General features: G+C 44.0%; 1 protein-coding gene across 5 annotated transcripts in view; it reads right to left on the bottom strand.

Annotated features, from left to right (window-relative positions):
• Nucleotides 1–18,628, bottom strand: part of SLC25A22 (solute carrier family 25 member 22) — a 288,778-nt gene that overhangs the window by 90,298 nt on the left and 179,852 nt on the right. The gene's annotated exons all lie outside the window — the stretch shown is intronic.

The following is an 18,628-nucleotide window of genomic DNA, read 5'->3' as shown; positions in this document are numbered from 1 at the left end:
GGCGTCCCGGAATTGCTGAGACAGTCCTGTTTTTTTTACCTTCTGCTCCAGTCAAATTCAGTAAATTTAACACATATCCTGGTTTTCAGAGAGAGCCACCTGAACACAGACGGATACCATTTATCATGTATTTCAGTGCAAGATTTGTTAGCAACCCGAATCAGAAAGCTTTTTAATTAACACAGATGATACTGTGTGTAAAAGTTGCATTTAATTCCCCTGGGTAATGGAAGGTAAGGTGGATTTGTAGAGCGCCGATTGTCACCCTTGAGGGTATCCTGGTGCTCATTGACTATGTTTTTCATGGCGGTGATCACTGTGAATTAAGTCATTCTTTTCCCTTCGCTCGGTGCAAAATTATAGTCATACTCTTATGTTTATGGAATGTTCTTGCATTTGAATTTCAAACATGAGGCGGCTCTCTGCATGCTGATCCCTCACGTTTCATGCTGATTGCTCCCAGTCTCATCCCTATTCATTCTCTTACATAACCTCCACTTCTTTCCATACTGTAGCCTCAGATGCATACCTGTCTTTTCTTTGGACGTTGATATTCACTCATTGCCCTACCTATGGAAGGTCATTCTCCTGGACCTGCTTCTTCTGCCATTGACCTTTACACTGTAGGTTCTGCTCTCTTTCCCTGCTGACTTTCGAAATATACCAAGACAGGTCATCTAGATTCCCCACATGCCTATGACCATTTCACGAGGCCTCGTGAGTAGGGCTGGGATTTGGTGGGTGAGGTGAAGCAACACCCTGCCACTTAAACTTGTCCATATTTTTCTGTCCTTTTCCTGACCCAGATAACCACCGGGCCACTATACATTGAACTCTTCCCACTCATTTAAAAATACATCCTGGGAAACACATATGTGTGACTCTTCAAGAACCTTTGTTCTGGTCACTCTTCCACCTCCATTAGTAAGTGATTGACTCGTATCAGAATGTTCAATCCCCCAGTTTCTGGATCGCCAGGTTCAGCATACATTCTTGGAATATCTAGTTGATTGGATGAGCTCATTCTCACAGCAACCTACTGAGGCAGTTGCCAACGAACTGCACTATTTTTCAGCATTCACTCTTATCATCATAAACAACCCCTTCCTGAGACCTTATTGGCTTCTGGTAGAGGTGTCAGCACCCACATCCTGCTTCTGTGGTGGACTCTGCACCCATCCCTGGTGAACCCTCAACTCAAGCTTTTCTACAGAGGGACAACTTTCTTGTACTTTCCATTCTCTGCCTCCTCTGTCAGACCTGTTGTCCTACATCTCATAGGGAGTGGCACAGATGCCACTTATGAGGCTCTGGGCCACATGCAGCAGGCCTGTTGAGACCCAATGGGGAATAAACCTGTTCCTGACACACCATATATTGATGTAGCACAAGTCGCTCTGGACTTGCTGACACAGGACGCACATATGGCTGTGGGCTGGAAAGCATATGAAGGTGCATCTGGACCTCGCACAAGGCAGCCATAATGCATCATGTCATCAGCCCTCCTGATCATGATGTAGGGAAGTGATGAAAGCAAGAACAAGCACACATTTGCAGGTGAATCTCATGCATTGCGCTAGATAGCACCTGATCCTTACTTTCTATTTGTTCCTTATTTTCCACTCCAGTACTCCTAAACTTGTGCGGCAGACCTGCTTGATTCGCACCGATACCATGGACCTTTGCCATCGCTCTGCTGACCTGTCTGTTGTGGGATGTTCTTCTGGACGTTGGTTTGCCACTCTCTGGCCCTTTGTGAAGTGTGGCCTTCCCATTAACTTCCATCTTTCTTTGCTAGCTTCGATGACCGGAATACATTCTGCATTTCCTGACACCCACTCTGCGTTCAATGTAACCCAGATTAGTTAGATTAAAACTGGAGAAGGAGGGTTACCACCAGCCTTGTATCTACCCTTTGTTCTTGTTTCCACAACTACTATCTGATTCCTGCCTGGAATTGAATGTGTCTAATGTCCATGCTACACCAGATAAAATACTGTGTTTCCCTAAAGTTGTTCACGCCAACGTATGTGCAATGGTTTGCTGTTTTTGGGTACACTCAATCCCACTTGGATTGATGGGCTATGAGGAAGGGGCGGTTCCTTGTGCCCACTCTCACCAGCCACGAGGGGGCTTCTGAGGGAGTGGAGTTCTGTGCTGAGCACTGCCTGAGAACCACTCTACTGTCACCCACACTCACATAAAAAACACAATATTTTCAGAGGTTGCCACTAATGTCCTGGTGTGGCTGCATATCCCCTAATGGGTATCAGTTTGCACAGCCTCCACACAGGAGCTGGACATTTTCTCTACAAAAAGGTTTCCAGCTCATGTCATAACATAACAGGAAAAAACATGCCTGCTCCCACCATGTAATATCTGTTCTTCATCAAGAGACCATGTGAACAGAGCAGGTCTAATATAACCAGCCCAGATTCCCAAGGGGTTACAAGATCGCTACCTCTTTTCCTTTCAGTTTCATTAGCCCTGGCATCTTCGTGACCTGACATCCATGTTTTCAAGTAGCACATCCTACCATGATCACATCGGCCGTTATTACCTTATTTGCCCTCACACAACCATGGTGTATATTAGAAACGGATGTGCTCCTGGGTTAGCGGGTGTTAATAAGCCCCCCGCCCCCTACTCTCCATTAATCTATCTCTAAATGACAATTGGCCAGGACAGCTGTGCCGGGATTCGAACCCGTGCTCCGCATTACAGATGACGGACGCACTGTTCTCTGTACTATTCGCGTGGATGAGGACAAGAGTACCCCTGGCGGTCCCAATGGTGTTCAGGTCTGGACAGGTTAATTCCAGCCACCCCCCCCCCCTTCCAATCCCCATTTTTGCATGCTGCACCCTGCTCACCCATATCCAGTTCCTCAATTTAGTTTAGAGGTTCAGAAATGATGAAAGGCCGCGGCTTGGTTAATCCTGTCTATAATCGGGATTGAGCTGTTAACATCTTTACACTCACTCATCTACTGCCAGAAAGGGAGGAGGGGGCCTGGGGCGGGGGGGGGGGGGGGGGGAGCAACGAGATTATGTCAAATAGATGCCTCGAAGCTTACCATTTCCTAAAGATAGACGTTCCAGCTCCAGCAGAACAGCACGCGGGGAAATCGGAGGGCAGAGAGAACAAAGGGCCCGGGGTCAAGAGAGAGCAGGCGCCTCCTGCGGTTACAGGGGCTTACATGGGGGCACACGCTGTGCCTTTGGAGTTAACGTCGAAACAGACATGTCCCTCACTCCACTATCCAGCCTCCTACCTATAACAGGGTGTGGAGAAGGAAAGCCCTTGCCTAGTAAACAGATGCGTTGCCGCTGCCCTGAGAGCCTGACTGCATTTGAAACTGATATCCTCAATGATTTTTGCCCCAGCATCACACTCACCTGGAATGTGTGCAAAGGAAAAGGAAAGAGTCTGTCCCTGTTAGTGCGAAGCCAAAGACTTGCACTATGACCTGCGGGGCGTACCAAGTGTGTCCTCGCAGTGGCCAGTGGTCTTCTATCCATACACTGGGTACATCACTTAGTGGTGGTAGTGTACCATGTTTGTGCATCCACAGTATGACCAGATCTTTTTATCCGTCAGAGAGAGGGTGGTCTTCTGATCATTCTCATGTCAATTTCTGCTATTATGTGAAATCCTGTAAATTGAGCTGACATTCCATATGCATATCAAGTTTGTGTGGTCATGTGTAGCACAGGTACGGTAGTAGGACTCTGTGAGTGTGCAAGTCTGAGTATTGGGGCCAGTCGATTCCATTTTTGATTCCCCCAGCTCAGCATAGCACAATATTAAGGATGAGGTTAGCTTCCCCAGAGAGTGAAGGTGTACTTCCTGCATTCCTGGAGCTGGAAGGTACAGACCCAGACACTGAAGTGAGGAGGATGGAGACAGAGCTACCTTTAGAAGTTCAATGAGAACCTTGCAAGCAAAAGAGTTTCTTATTAGTTCTTCCTAAGTACTGTAATTTTGTAGGCGATAGCAGTGATAGGTGGGACTGTAGTTTGTGTTGTTCAAAAAAGGTGAGGAAGTTTCAAAGCATGGCCTGCCATTTTGTTTGTCTCCAATTTCTACTTCAGGAAGGTTGACAACAGCCAGTGACCATATCCTACACTGCACTGTACCCCTGTTTTGGATACTCCTGCCTGGAGTCAGCTCAAATGCTACCTGCTGTGAGAACCATCACTTTGCACAAAGTCTATCTGGAGAGCAGCCAGAGAACACAATCCGAAAAAGAAGACCGCTGCCACTGAGAAGAGGTGCTCACCCACCAGTTACATTCAAGACCATTATCCTGAGTGAGGCTGTTGGTGCAGACTACACCTGAGACGAGCAGCTGAGGTGAGGTCCACTCCTGCCACATTGCTTTCATGCACAAGAGACTAAAGAGTGAATGCACGCAGACCAATTTCACTATGACCTTTTGCCAAGAGGATGTAAAGAGACATTGAACTGAAGTTGTTGAGGGATATTAAGCTCTCTGATTAATCTAGCCATGCCTAGTCTCTGTCTAATACCAGCAACGAGTTGGACATCATAGATGGGGAGGTTTCAACCACAGCATAACGAAAAGGGGGGATACCAGCAAGAATCTTGGAAGTAGGAGGGTGTGGCTCCTCACTATCTATCACAGTGAATGTGGTTTTCAATCCCAATTGGTCTAAGGCCTTTTCAACTCTTTGTATAGTATTTAGTTTGGCTGTTTTGTTAAAGTGCTTACTTTTTACAAAAATTATAAGCATTAGGATGGACAATATGTTATAGTGTCTGTCAATTGTTGAGTTCTGAGCTCTTACATCCTGCACTTCCTCATTGAGAAGCCTGTGCATGTTCAAGTGCAGACATGTTTGTATTTGGTCCAAGACAACAGAGGAAAATAACCTCAACCATTAAATATGGGGTCCTGTTACCCCCGATTGCATAGAGCTCCCCCTAAAAGGGAGGGGGGCTGACAATGGGCCTTTCTAATGCATGCAAGGGAGCCCTTGGTCCATTATGGGCTAACAAGTGGAGTGTCAGGAACCTCCAACCCTAGAGGCTGCACCCAGGCAGGCAGTGGTGCACCAGGCAAAACCTATGGAATATCAAAGCACCGACCCATTGTCCTGTAATGTCAATGTCCTGTCTAATGTACTTCAATGTAACAATTATAGGTCAGTGTTGTATCTGCATAGACTTTCTCTATCTATGAGTTGCCCATCTGCTGACTGTGGAGCTGAAGAATGGAAAGACTGGTTTTGGTCAAACTGGTTGACTGGAAGTGCCTGTGGAGCCCATTTCTAACAAGGATTAGTCAAGCAGCAACTACTAGGTGCCAGGAACATAAGCAGTATTAACTTCAAGCCATGCATTTCCATACAGCAACAAGAGGCAGTTAGAGAGCTTCTGTTAGCTTTCACATGACCCATTATAACGATGCAATATATGTGACTCAGTGTTGTGAAGAGAGAAATACATTTCACTGAACTAAGGTAATTGAAAAGACTTTAACATGTTAAGTAAGACACATCTTTGGTTTAGCATGCGGGACATATAAATTACGAGGAACATTTCCAATTAGCAAAAAACATTATCATAGTCCTGAAACGGAAATTTATGCTTTTTTCATAACCTTTTTTATTCTTCCATCCACGCACCTGGATGCCAAGTGTGTTACAAAGGAAGGGCATTCCAATTACCCTTTGCGAGCTTGGGTATCAGTATCAACTGAAATCAATGGGCAACAAGGGGTTTACCCCCTAGTTGGCCATTGACTTCAGTGAATACCATGTGGACCATGATTTACAACACCTTTAAACTGTTTAGTTTTTTCACCATATGTTGTATTCTGGGAAATGTAGTTGTGATTTTACCATTCCACAAATAGGCTTAAAAATATCAGCATGAAAAATGGTAGTGGTAAAATAACACAGGAATGGCGGAAGGTGTTACATTGGATATGGGGTACGTTGAGGTACCCCTCTCCATGTACAACACCATGTACAACCATTGTACATCACCTTGTGCCTTCCAATATATATAGCCTCGTGCCCTGAACTGCATATCACCCAGTGGGATCCTGATGCAAAACACTCCGGTTTCCACTGATGCAGAGGACATCACCCAGTGTTCCCCAGTGACACGTCACACATTGCTCCCATGAGGAGCATCACTTCAAAGGAGATGTTTAAAGGCATAGACTGGTACTTTGAGGGTTGATGTTGGGCCTTAGGCAATGACACGTGTCCTACACTCTGGAAATATTTATGGGACACAGGAGGGCAGAGACATCTTACTAGCCCTCTACTCCCCTCCTCGTGTTGTACAACTGGATTGTATGAGCGAGAAAAGGGGAACATCCTTTACAACACAAATTTTACTCCGCAAGGCTTTCACAACGCGTCCGTTACAACGCAAGTCGAAACCACGACTTGCGCTGGAGGGCGCTAGAGGATTAAGAATAGTATTTTTACTATTCCAACACCTTCCCTAGTGTCCACGGGGACTGGTGTTAGAATAGTAAATTATACTATTCTCAATCCGCGCCCTCAACGCAAGTCGTGGTAACGACTTGCGTTGTAAGGGACGCGCTGTTAAAGCACGCGTTGTTATGGTATGCGTCGTAACATCGTACATCCGCGAGAAAAGGCTCTTTCTCTGGATTGCTTTTGTCCAAGAGGGCATAGACCAGAAGCAGAAGTGTAGTAAAGCCTAAGGGACCAGGACTGCCTACACACGTGACGCTGCTGCGCATCATCAGAGGGGGAGAGTCTGAGGTGTGGCAGGCCCCTCAGGCCAGGAGTGTAAATTATTCAGCCCTCTACAATTGTTGGTGCAAGTTCCTTCATGTACAGGCACCAGGCATCTCACTGCTTTAGGCTGCTCGACTCATGCTTGCCGTGAAGATCTGCATTTTTGTAACACTAATAGCGAATACCAGGTTTAGAGAATACTGGAAGCTTGAGCAATCATAGCTAGTCTCAGGTGAGCAAGTCAAGAAAACCTTCAGCTCCCACCCTGGAAGACTCCTAAGGCTTCAACAAGACCATTAACCAGCACTGTGTTTAATAGTAAAAGCTGAAAGGTGCATAGAACCCAAATGGGTTATACTAGTAAAGTATCTTCCATAGGCATTGTGGCAATTGTTTTTCACATATATTGCTTTCAAACTTAACATCAACATAGATGCTTGTAACACCAGCAACTTCTAGAGTGTTATTGGAACAGTGCAGCGGTCCCCTTCATCCACAATATGATATTTATGTCACAGAGCATCTGCTTTAACAGTGTGGTTACCTATTCATAGATAATACTGAAACAGAATCTTGCAAAGAAAAATGCACTACAATTCTGTTACTGGTTGATACGTTTCGCTAATTTACCAAAACCAATGTTTTCATTATAACAGGACATCACAATTGTGGTTTGCCTTGCTCATTAAAAGCAATGCAACCACTTGACGAAGACATCACAAGCAGTGGCGGCTACCTCCAAATGTGAGTTTATGGTGAAAAATTTAAAAAAATTAACGTATCTTGCCTCTCCTCCGTCTGCTGGCAGCACCGGAAGCACCTAGGCTTCCGGACTCTCCCAGCCAATCACGAATCTCCCTTAGCAGCGTCATGATTGGTCTGAGCAGCCTATTTGGCCAATCAGGCAGTGCCTGGGAAGGCTGGGCATGCTCACCACGGGGATGTGCAACACAGCCCAATGGAGAACATGCCAAGTGCGCATGATGGTTTGGCCAGCCCTACAGGGCCGGTCAAGTGGCATGCGCCTGTAGGGAGGTAGTGCAAACCACCCGTGCTCCCTCTGTGGCCAACCAGGTCCACCCCGCCTGACCTGGCTGGAGCAAAGAAAAATAAAGATATAATAACTTTTTGTTATTATCATTTTATTTTTCGTTTGCACTGCTCAAGGAGCAGTGGGGCAACGCGTCACCATCTTTGCAGAGGAGCCGTCACTGTTCGCAAGTGACCTGTAAAGCTTTTTCATAAATGAGTTATTTTGATTACGAAATAGTCAGCTGATGACATTGCTAGACAGTTTAGTATATCCTGATTAGGCTTTGCTTGTGAAACGTCTCCTATTGAAGTGTTAGCGGCACTCACTTCCACACTAACTGTTTGGCTGCAACATAACTGGAGTAGTGTTTAACGGTTTCTTCAACAAGCTCGAAGACGTATTGTGCTACAGAAGCATCCTATTGTGACATCCTTTTTCTGGAAAACTGGGTCATTGGCTGACCATTGATAGACTAATCTTGCAAATCTTCTATATATCTTTGAAGAACAGTATTTGTTTTTGGCACAGATTTGTAGGATACCTTGGGTCTTAGAAAGATCTTTGCCCACTCCTTTGGGGATAAGAGGTAACAAAAAAGCATGTTTCTGATCAAATTAATATTCTTTGTGCAGCATGACGAGTTCTTTATCTAATTAGCACTTTGCTGGTAAGCCAGAGTAAATTATTTATCTTTGGGTGTGTAAAGGCAGCGCAAGCAGAGAATTTCAATTCCAAGGAACCCACTGGGGTATGAACATTTTTAATAATTGTGGCACACATTGACTGCACCCACTGGGGTTGAACGTACGGGACTTCGAGGTCCAGAATGCTTTGTTGTCAACGCCCACTAGGGCGGGACCCTGTACAAATTCAGTCACCGTCAAGCAGCCAAGTTGTTGTCTGTATTTTCTGCCAGTGATCAAGGAAATGTGAGTCTGAAACGCGTTTGGCAAAAGATGATACCTGGAACTGCAATCATGCCTGTAGCTGCAACCTGAAAATAAATGGAGTTAACTCGCGCTGTGTGAGGCATTCTCATTAAGGGGCAACTCTTTTGTCGGATATATATATATATATATATACATATATATATATATATATATATATATATATATATATATTACCTACTGGCGGTCGCCAGTAGGTATATATAGTTAGGATTTTTTCTCTATGGGATTTTTGAAAATTCTATGTCTAATAACTTTGGTGTTTGTGGACGGAATTGGCTGAAATTTTCTGGAAAATGGAACATTTTGTTTCTGAGCAGCAACTGAAAATTTGGGGGGGGGTTTGTCAAGGGGGGGCTGAGAAAAAAGGGGGGTCCCAAAACGTGTTTTTCCCATGTTAATTTCCATAGGGCGGTTGGCCTCACTTTTAGCCCGAACGGCTGAATGGATTTCCACGAAACTTGGCAAAATTGTAGATATTGTTTGCCCGATGTGCCTTTGCTAGGTCTCAAGATATGTGCTCCTGTGAATTTTGAGTAAATTAGGTTTAAAAAAAGATATATATCTAGAGACGCGCCCCGGGGCGCGTACCGGGGAGCGCTCCAGGCGCGCCACGCGACTTGCGCGCGGCAAGCTGATTGGTTCTCGGGTGTCTGTAAACATTCGAAACAGTCCGCAGCGGCCGCCATCTTGTGTCTCGGTAGGATTGAGACACAAGAGGTGGCAAAAATTAAAGGGGGAAATGAGCAAAAGGGGGCAGGGTACACCCCCCTGACCCCCTAGTTTTGATGTGGGGGCCATAAAAGGGTCCCGCGGGTAAAAAAAAAAATTTTAAAAAAATTCGCTTTTCGCGGGGGGAGCGCCAGGTACGCGCACCGGGGAGCGTACCATGGAGACTTTTTTAAAAAAAAAAAAAAGCATTTTTTTATAAATTGGAGGTAGTTCTGAAAAGAACTTTTTTTTTGTTTTTGTTGTTTTATATTTTTTTAGACTTTTTAAAACGATTTTATATTTTTTTGGGATTTTTGTCAGGGGAAAAACAAAAACAGGGATTCCAAAACTGCTCAACAGGAGCAAAAAAATGTGAAAATTTAGGGACTGGCAGGGCAGCGGTGTTGCTGTTTCTTTATGGCAATGAGTTCAACACTCTGCTCCCCATAGCAGAGCAGTTCGTCACACTCCGTGCACAGAAATTTGATGCCTGCAAACACCGGCTGAATGTTAGGGACCATTCTTCCACGGGGTGGTCCCGAAGGTGTTGCTCCACCAGTGGAGGTGCTGCCGCCATCTGTGGGTAAATTCCGTGCCAGCTCTCTGACACTCTCCCTGGCAAAGTTGTTAGGGTGTCTTCTTTTCACATGCCTGATTAAATTAGCATTTCCAAAACTATATTTTTTCAGAGGATTGCCTCTGAAATAAGCACTACCACATATTTTGCAGGTTACTTTTGGAGCGTTGACTTTTTTTTGTCCTTCAGGGATGTCATAGAATTTCCAGATGAAATGTTTTTTTTTCTTCTGCTGAGGAGGGTCCTCATCTAAAAATCCGTCGGAATCACTGCTGGATGACTCTCTTGCAGCCATTGCTGTAGATCAGAAAAGTAGGAAATGAACACAGTACACAGAACAGCTCTTGCTCTCTCCAAGTACAAAGCAATAGTGAGAGAAATGGGTGGGTTTCACACAATTTGGAAAAAAAAAAGTTATGAACCAATGAAAAGTGTTATTTTAAAGTCACATGGTTTGACGCGCTTACGCTACGCGCCCCGGGGCGCGTCCCGAGGCGTGTTTCGTAAGCGCATTAGGGCGTTTACGTTGCGCGATCGTATGCGCTTCCGGGTGCGCTTACGCGGTGCGTCATAAGACGCATCTCGCGGCTACGCGATACGTGTCTTATGACGCAAGGCGTGGCGGCTACGCAATACGTCACGATGTTGTTTTCGTTCGCGGCAATAGCGCTATCGGGACGCTCATCAGTACGCGCCCCGGGGCGCGCCGTAAGATTGCGCTTACCCGTGCGTTCACTGGTCCGCGCCCCGGGAGCGCACTAAAAAGAATTAAAAAAAAAAATGACATAATTATACAATATAAAATTCGATTTAAAATTTCTTATTTTTAAAAACTATAAAAATTTGCTATTAAAAAACCTATGAAATTCACTGAAAAAACCATAGGTTATAGACCATATATAGTTAGGAATTAGCATTTACAAAACCTTGAAAATTCACTGAAAAAACCATAGGTTATAGACCATATATAGTTAGGAATTAGCATTTACAAAACCTTATTTTACTCACACAAAACCATTGAAATTCCATATATAGTTAGTTGCACTAACTATATATCGCGCACCCGCAATCCACTGCTGATGATGTCACATATTACATCATTCATGACATGGTCAGTGACATCACTGATGACATCTCAAATGACATCACTGATGACATCACTGATGACATCTCATTTGACATTACTGATCATATCACTGATAACATCATTCATGTGATGATACGATGAACCTCTTCAGACTCTAATATAACCTTAGATACACTCAGTGTAAACAGACACTCACAGACTGTCACTCATCCATGGAGTTACTCACACACCTAGTCAGTCATGCAAAGAATCAATCACACCTCCATTTCATCAACTATATAGTTATACACACCTTACTTATTGAAACATATAATAACACATATTTACTCTGTTATACAATCCCTGATACAAGTTCACAATGATCCATACAGCCACTCACACATTCACTGGCTCTTAAGCACAGTTATTTATATATGTCAACTCTCACATGTACTGTGTTTTACATATGTACTTACTTTGACATGTAGCACTGAGATATCCATTCACTCACCAATACACTCATGCACACAGTCAACTGCCCATACAGCTGTTTCCACATGCACTTTTGAACCCATACATCTAGTGAATCAACTGCTCACACATCTATGCACAGAGTCATACACCTCCCAGACACCCACACACACACTCAGTCTCCCATACAAATACTTGGGCAACCAATCAATAACCCATATAGTTAGTCATATAGCTAATGATCAACACATGCATCAGATTACAGAACAACAGACACAATGATGCACAATTTAAAACAGTTTAGTCACTAACCCATGCACTCAGTGAGACACATTTAATCACTCACTTATACAGTCAGTCATGCACCTACTAAATCCTTCATCCAGACACTTATACATCCACTCATTCTTCAATATGTAAGACATATTTTAACTTTACAGAAACATACAGTCACTGGATGTTGTCATCAGTGATGTCATCAGTGATGTCATTTGAGATGTCATCAGTGATGTCATCAGTGATGTCACTGACCATGTCATGAATGATGTAATATGTGACATCATCAGCAGTGGATTGCGGGTGCGCGATATATAGTTAGTGCAACTAACTATATATGGAATTTCAATGGTTTTGTGTGAGTAAAATAAGGTTTTGTAAATGCTAATTCCTAACTATATATGGTCTATAACCTATGGTTTTTTCAGTGAATTTTCCAGGTTTTGTAAATGCTAATTCCTAACTATATATGGTCTATAACCTATGGTTTTTTCAGTGAATATATATATATATATATATATATATATATATATATATATATATATATATATATATTACCTACTGGCAATAGCCAGTAGGTATATATAGTTAGGATTGTTTTCCATAGGGAAATCGCAACATTCTATTGGGAATAACTTTGGCGCCGGTTGAGGAATCTTCCTGGAATTTTCCTTAACTTTGCCTCGCGGCGCTCCGGTCCTTCCCTGAATGTTTGGGGGGGATTCGTCAAGCGGGGGCCGAGATAAAAGGGGGGTCCCAAAACGTGTTTTCCCCATGTTAATTTTCATAGGGCGGTTGGACTCACTTTTAGCCCGAACGGCTGAATGGTTTTCCACCAAACTTGGCAAAATTGTAGGGACTGGTAGCCCGATGTGCCTTTGCTATGTCTCAAGATATGTGCTCCAGTGGTTTTTACGAAAATTAACTTTGAAAAAATATATATTGGGCTACATTGGGCTATATATATGTTAGAGCCCAAATGTAGCCCAATGTAGCCCAAAGATGGCCACCAGAGACAAAAAAAAACAAATGTAGCCCAAATATCAGCCAGATGTAGCCCAACTATAGCCCAATGACAGAATGCCCAGAGTGTTCTAAAGAACAACTAGAGCGCTAACAGTCTTACTTATGACAAAAGTATGGCACACCTGAAGTCATCTTGATTGGAATAAAGTGTTAACACTTAAAACATTTAATTTGCAAAGGAACAAAATGAGGGGGTTCATTTTGCCATAGAAATTATGATTAGTGCTGAAGAAAGAAAAATTAGGGCACATTTTGAGTGACTTCTCAAATCCTCTTATATTTCATTAAGAAAAATTCTGATATGCAGTCTCCCAAGATGGCCACCAGAGACAAAAGAGCCTGTGCTTAAAAACTCTGTTAGCAAAGCAGGCATTTGAGATTTAAAAAACGTTTTAATATATAAAAACGTTATCCACTAATAGAATTAGCATTTAAAAAACCCTGCGAATTCAATGAAAAAACCATAGGTTTCAGGCCTTATATAGTTAGGAATTAGCATTTATAAAACCTTGCGAATTCACTGAAAAAACCATAGGTTTCAGGCCTTATATAGTTAGGAATTAGCATTTAAAAAACCTTTGAAATTCACTGAAAAAACCATAGGTCTCAGGCCTTATATAGTTAGGAATTAGCATTTAAAAAAACCTTGCAAATTCACTGAAAAAACCATAGGTTTCAGGCCTTATATAATTAGGAATTAGCATTTAAAAAACCTTTGAAATTCACTGAAAAAACCATAGGTTTCAGGCCTTATATAGTTAGGAATTAGCATTTAAAAAACCTTGCAAATTCACTGAAAAAACCATAGGTTTCAGGCCTTATATAGTTAGGAATTAGCATTTAAAAAACCTTTGAAATTCACTAAAAAAAACATAGGTTTCAGGAGTTATATAGTTAGGAATTAGCTTTTAAAAAACCTTTGAAATTCACTCAAAAAACGATAAGTTTTAGTGGTGTTATGGTTAGCTGGACATTTTACTCATATAAAACCATTGAAATTGCTCCTATATAGTTAGTTGTACGAACTATATTTCGCGCACCCGCAATCCACTGCTGATGATGTCACATATTAGATCATTCATGACATGGTCAGTGACATCACTGATGACATCTCAAATGACATCACTGATGACATCACTGATGACATCATCCACGTGACAATCACATACACCTTTTCAAACACTATTACAATTTTTCATCACTCTTTGTAAAATACAGAGTATCATATTTAAATCCATTGTCACAGCAATACAAGTATCTAAAAATCCGCTCAGTGATTCATAGATGTATACACACATCTAATCACTTACCTATGGATTCACTCATACATGCTGTCAATGAACAATAGAACACTATCAAAAATACTTATACATCTATATCGACATTAAACAACAGCACGCATCCTATTCACATATGAAGTCATCCTACTCACTTATGCAAACAATGGATCATACTTACATATTTACTTAGCAAAACACTTATACAAACACCACTTCTTCTATTCATTTAGATAGTAAGTCATACTTAGTGAATTATAAAATCATTATTACAAGTATACAGTTATCCATACAGTCACTCACAAATATATAAATATGAACTTACCTTACTAATACTTACCTAAGTTAGACTAATAATGCATGGTAATGGAATGCGGGGTAAAAGCATATGCATGCTGAAAAAATGCACGGTAATAATGTGTTGTAAATACATGCAATGTTTTACCTGCATTGTCTCATCATACAACCATCCCAACCAGTGCTTTTAAAATGTGACTTAGAATTGGGGGCCTGTACCAGAAGCAGAAAGGTTAAGTCTGATCCAGCTACTGGCTAAATTGTTTTAGGCTAATCTTTCAAAATAGTGTGCAAAACTTTATTAGCAATAAATGTTGCATCTATAACAAGCACTGAAAATGCAATAGATATAGCCTTTGATTAAGTTAAAGCCATTTGCTTTGCTAATGGTATTGTATAGCAAAGCCTTGGTAGTGTATAGCATTAGCCAAAGCCTTCTTTTTTAGTTCAAAATATATACAATAAACACATACACTTACTTAGAGGGGCCGCCAGTCCGCCCACTTCATCGATTGGTCTGCTAGAATGTCATTCACATTTGGTTTAAGTCCACTACAGCTTGGGGCAAAGTGTGCTTTTTTATTAAAACATATACATTTTGCTTTTAGACAATGTATGTTGTAAGGCAATGTGTGTCATCATACAAAAAGCATTCAGAAAGAAACTAAGCATTGGCAAATACAAAATGTCAACAGCCAATGCCAGAGATTGGCTTTGCCAATGCATGTTAGATTTGTTGTTAGCTAAGCTAGGGCCTTTGGGACTTTATAAATGTTTAGCCGTGTAACAACACTTGATGTTGTTGCACCAAGGATACTGAGCTGGATAACCCAACACTTTTAAGGTCCCTAAGGCGAGACCTATTGGCTATGCCAATGCTTGTTTCTGTTGACTCTGTGCCTCACGTTGCCCGGCTCGCTTCCCCGCTGCTGCTGCCCTGCCCATGCCCGTTCCCCCCTCCCAGCTTCTCGTCCCTCCCTCTGCCCCTACTTAATGACGGCCAAAGCTCGGTCGAGCAGCGGATGCGCGCACAGGGTGCACCTAAGGCAAGCCCGTCTGCACCTGTCTGCGACCCGACCGCGGCCAGCGCAAGGAACCCTAGATCTCTGACCACCCACCGCTACATCGCAACCTCCCTCCTCGCACTCAACCCCGGAAGAAACAACAACTACCAGATGTCCATGCCAAAAGCGACCCACGGCCAGGTCTCCTGCCTCCACTGCCGCCAGACCTTAACCACCGCACCTGCTGCCAAAACCGCCGACACAGCCAACGCCCTAAGATGCACCCTCCTCAATGTGCGCTCCATGCATCGACACGCCGTGGAAATCTGGAACCTCCTGGACTCGCTCTCAATCAACATCGCCTTCTTTACGGAAACCTGGACCAACGTCTCCTCGGCCCCTGACATCGCCATCCCGGATGGGTACAAGATCCAGAGGAAGGAACGCCCCAGCCACCCGGGAGGAAGCATCGCCATCACAAAAACACCCTCAGCCTCACCACCTCCAGCGAAATCTTCCCTGCTGCCGAACACCTGCACTCTTCGCCGACACCATCACCGACCTCACGCCATCACCACCACTGACTACATACTTATTGGCGACCTGAACATCCACCTCGACAACCTCAATGACCCCAATCCCGCCGCCCTCCGAGACAACCTCGCAAACTTCGGGCTGAAACAACTCGTCACCACACCGACACAGCCCCGAGGTATAGAAGCCATGCACCGCCGCAGTGCGAGTCAGGTGGGCACATTGTTACTTTTATTTCTCAGATCTTCTTTGGTGTGAAGGATCGACTGGAGTATCATAAGAAGGAACCGGGTGAGGTTCTATCTAAGGTTGCAAGTAGCATGGGGGTGTTTAGAAAGTTATTTTATTCCTTGTGTTAGCAGCATGTGTTTACACTGACCCTCCTTCTTCCCGTCTATGCATTCTCTGGCATTAGGCTATAGGCATGGGTTACCAGGTGATTCCCTGTAATCAGGGACACCATATTCCAGTTCCGTTATCTCTTCTACAAACTGCGCTGATATAAAGATTTGGTTCATTTTGGTTCAACTGGGTCAAAGCAGGACCATAATTGTCAGTATGGGCTGCTTAATGAAAGACAAGGCCTGTAACTTGGTGTTTAGTCACCAAGTAATCCTAGCATTGGACCAGTGTAGGTTTTATTTCGTAGACCCGGCTGCTTCTGTGAAAAGGATGCATGATCCATCTCCTACCCTGGAGCTCTGGGCCATCACAAGAGCTCCATTAGGCTCAAAGCTGTATCAGCCATGATGGGGCAATGCAGTACAAAGAAGGGAAGGAGATCTGAAAACCGGCAGAGTGATACTCTGGCAAATTTAAATGGGCGAGTCCACCTTAACCGCTTCAGCGCGGCGCGAATTTTCGCGCTGTGCTGAGCGTTCTAAGAAACGGGTGTGGTCGTGACGGAACGGTTCCGTCATGAGCACAGCTCAACCGTCGCTCATGACGGAACCGTTCCGTCATGAGCATTGAAGGGGTTAAGGAGGCACAGGTCCAAAGGACCAGTTTGTCAGAGAAAAGGTGGTGTATGGAGGTTGGACTAACAGAGTCTGAGGCTAACGCACACAGACCTGGCCAATTTAACAACCACCAGCAATACTGTTTTTTAGAGAGTAAAGAGTTGCAAACTGCAGCTATGCAGGAGTCAAATGGAGGAAACATAATAAAAGTAAGTACCAAATTGAGGTTCGGTTGGGACATCACAAAAGGAGTAGGAGGGAACAAATGTTATAAACCTTTCAAGAACTGAGTCACAACAGGTGACATAAATAGGGAGGAATGATCTGGCAGTTGCAAGAAAGCCAAAGTGGTTGATAAATAACCTTTAATGGTGCCCAGAGCAACACCATACCGGGTTAAAGAAAGAACAACTAAACCTCAGCAAGAGGTGCAGCAAGGGGGATTCACAAGGCGTGAGTAACACCGAGCCACAAATCAATCCTAATGGCAGGTAAAGGCAGTTTTAGTGGAAGGACGAACTTCGGGAGGGAGATCGAAAACCCGCAACTGTCACCACTCAATCTCCAAGCATGAGGGTGCAGCGTGCGTAGGTTTGGGTATAGGACCCTGCCCTGTTGCTGTGATAGGAAATTCTTCTGAGGGGCAAGGCTGACTGGAGGACAGATGCTCGTGCTCAGGAGCTCTGTATACTATACTCTCCTTGCCCAATTCGGAGCATTTAGGATGACTTGGGCCCAATCAGTATGCTAATCTTCTTCTGAACTCAGGGCAAGATAGATGAAAAGGCATACAGGAGTCCCAGGTTCTACTTGGAGTAACAACTACTTTGGAAACTCCTGGGTGCAGAAATTCTGACACCGTAAGCTCTCAGTGGTGGCAAACAAATCAAGCCAAGGCTTTCCCCAGTCTCAAAAAAGACCTTGCACCACCTCCGGATGTGGACGCCATTCTTGATCCACAAGGCATCAACAGTCAAGGTTGCCCTCTCTGGCGTTACGAGATCCCACCAGGTGTTGTACTACCAGGAACATTCCTTGATGTTCCAGCCATGTCCAGAGGTGCAGACTCTCCTGGCACAGAGTTCATAATCTCAACCCCCCTCATCCCAGTTTGATGTAGTACTACATGGCAGGGGTCTTGTCCATGAACACCTGAACCAGCCTCCCTTTGATGGATGGAAGGACGACTTTCAATGCCAAGCAGACAGCTCTCAACTCCAACAAGTTGATGTGGAGTTGAGCTTCCGCCAGAGATGAGAGTCCTCTGATCGCCACCTCTCTGTGATAGCTGCTCCAACCCCAGAGTGAGCGCTGGGTGGGGAAGAGAGAGGGGTCTCCTGCTGACCCAAATGCGGTTTGTCAGCCACCACTATAGATCTTGTGCTGTTTCCTCAGATATCTGGACCAGGTCAGAACGATTCCCCTGATGCAGCACCCACTGGGACCCAAAGTCCCACTGCAGAGCCCACATATGCCATTGAGCATGTTGTACCAGCAGCTTGCAGAAGGCCATGAGACCAAGCAGCCTCAGTCAGTCACACCGAAATCCAGGATGGAGGCTGAAACATCGAAATCATAGCCTGAATACCCAAACTCGCCGCTCCAGAAGATAGTGTAAGAAGAAGCTAGGTGTGACTTTGGCTTTTGATACTGAACCTCAAGAAATGCATAAGGTTTGCCTAAGTCTGGAGGTGGGCGATGACT

This window comes from Lissotriton helveticus, chromosome 3_1 (assembly GCF_964261635.1).
Source record: "Lissotriton helveticus chromosome 3_1, aLisHel1.1, whole genome shotgun sequence".
Taxonomy (NCBI): domain Eukaryota; kingdom Metazoa; phylum Chordata; class Amphibia; order Caudata; family Salamandridae; genus Lissotriton; species Lissotriton helveticus.
Note: the sequence above shows the minus strand (reverse complement) of the source record. Positions and strands in the feature narration are given on the sequence as shown.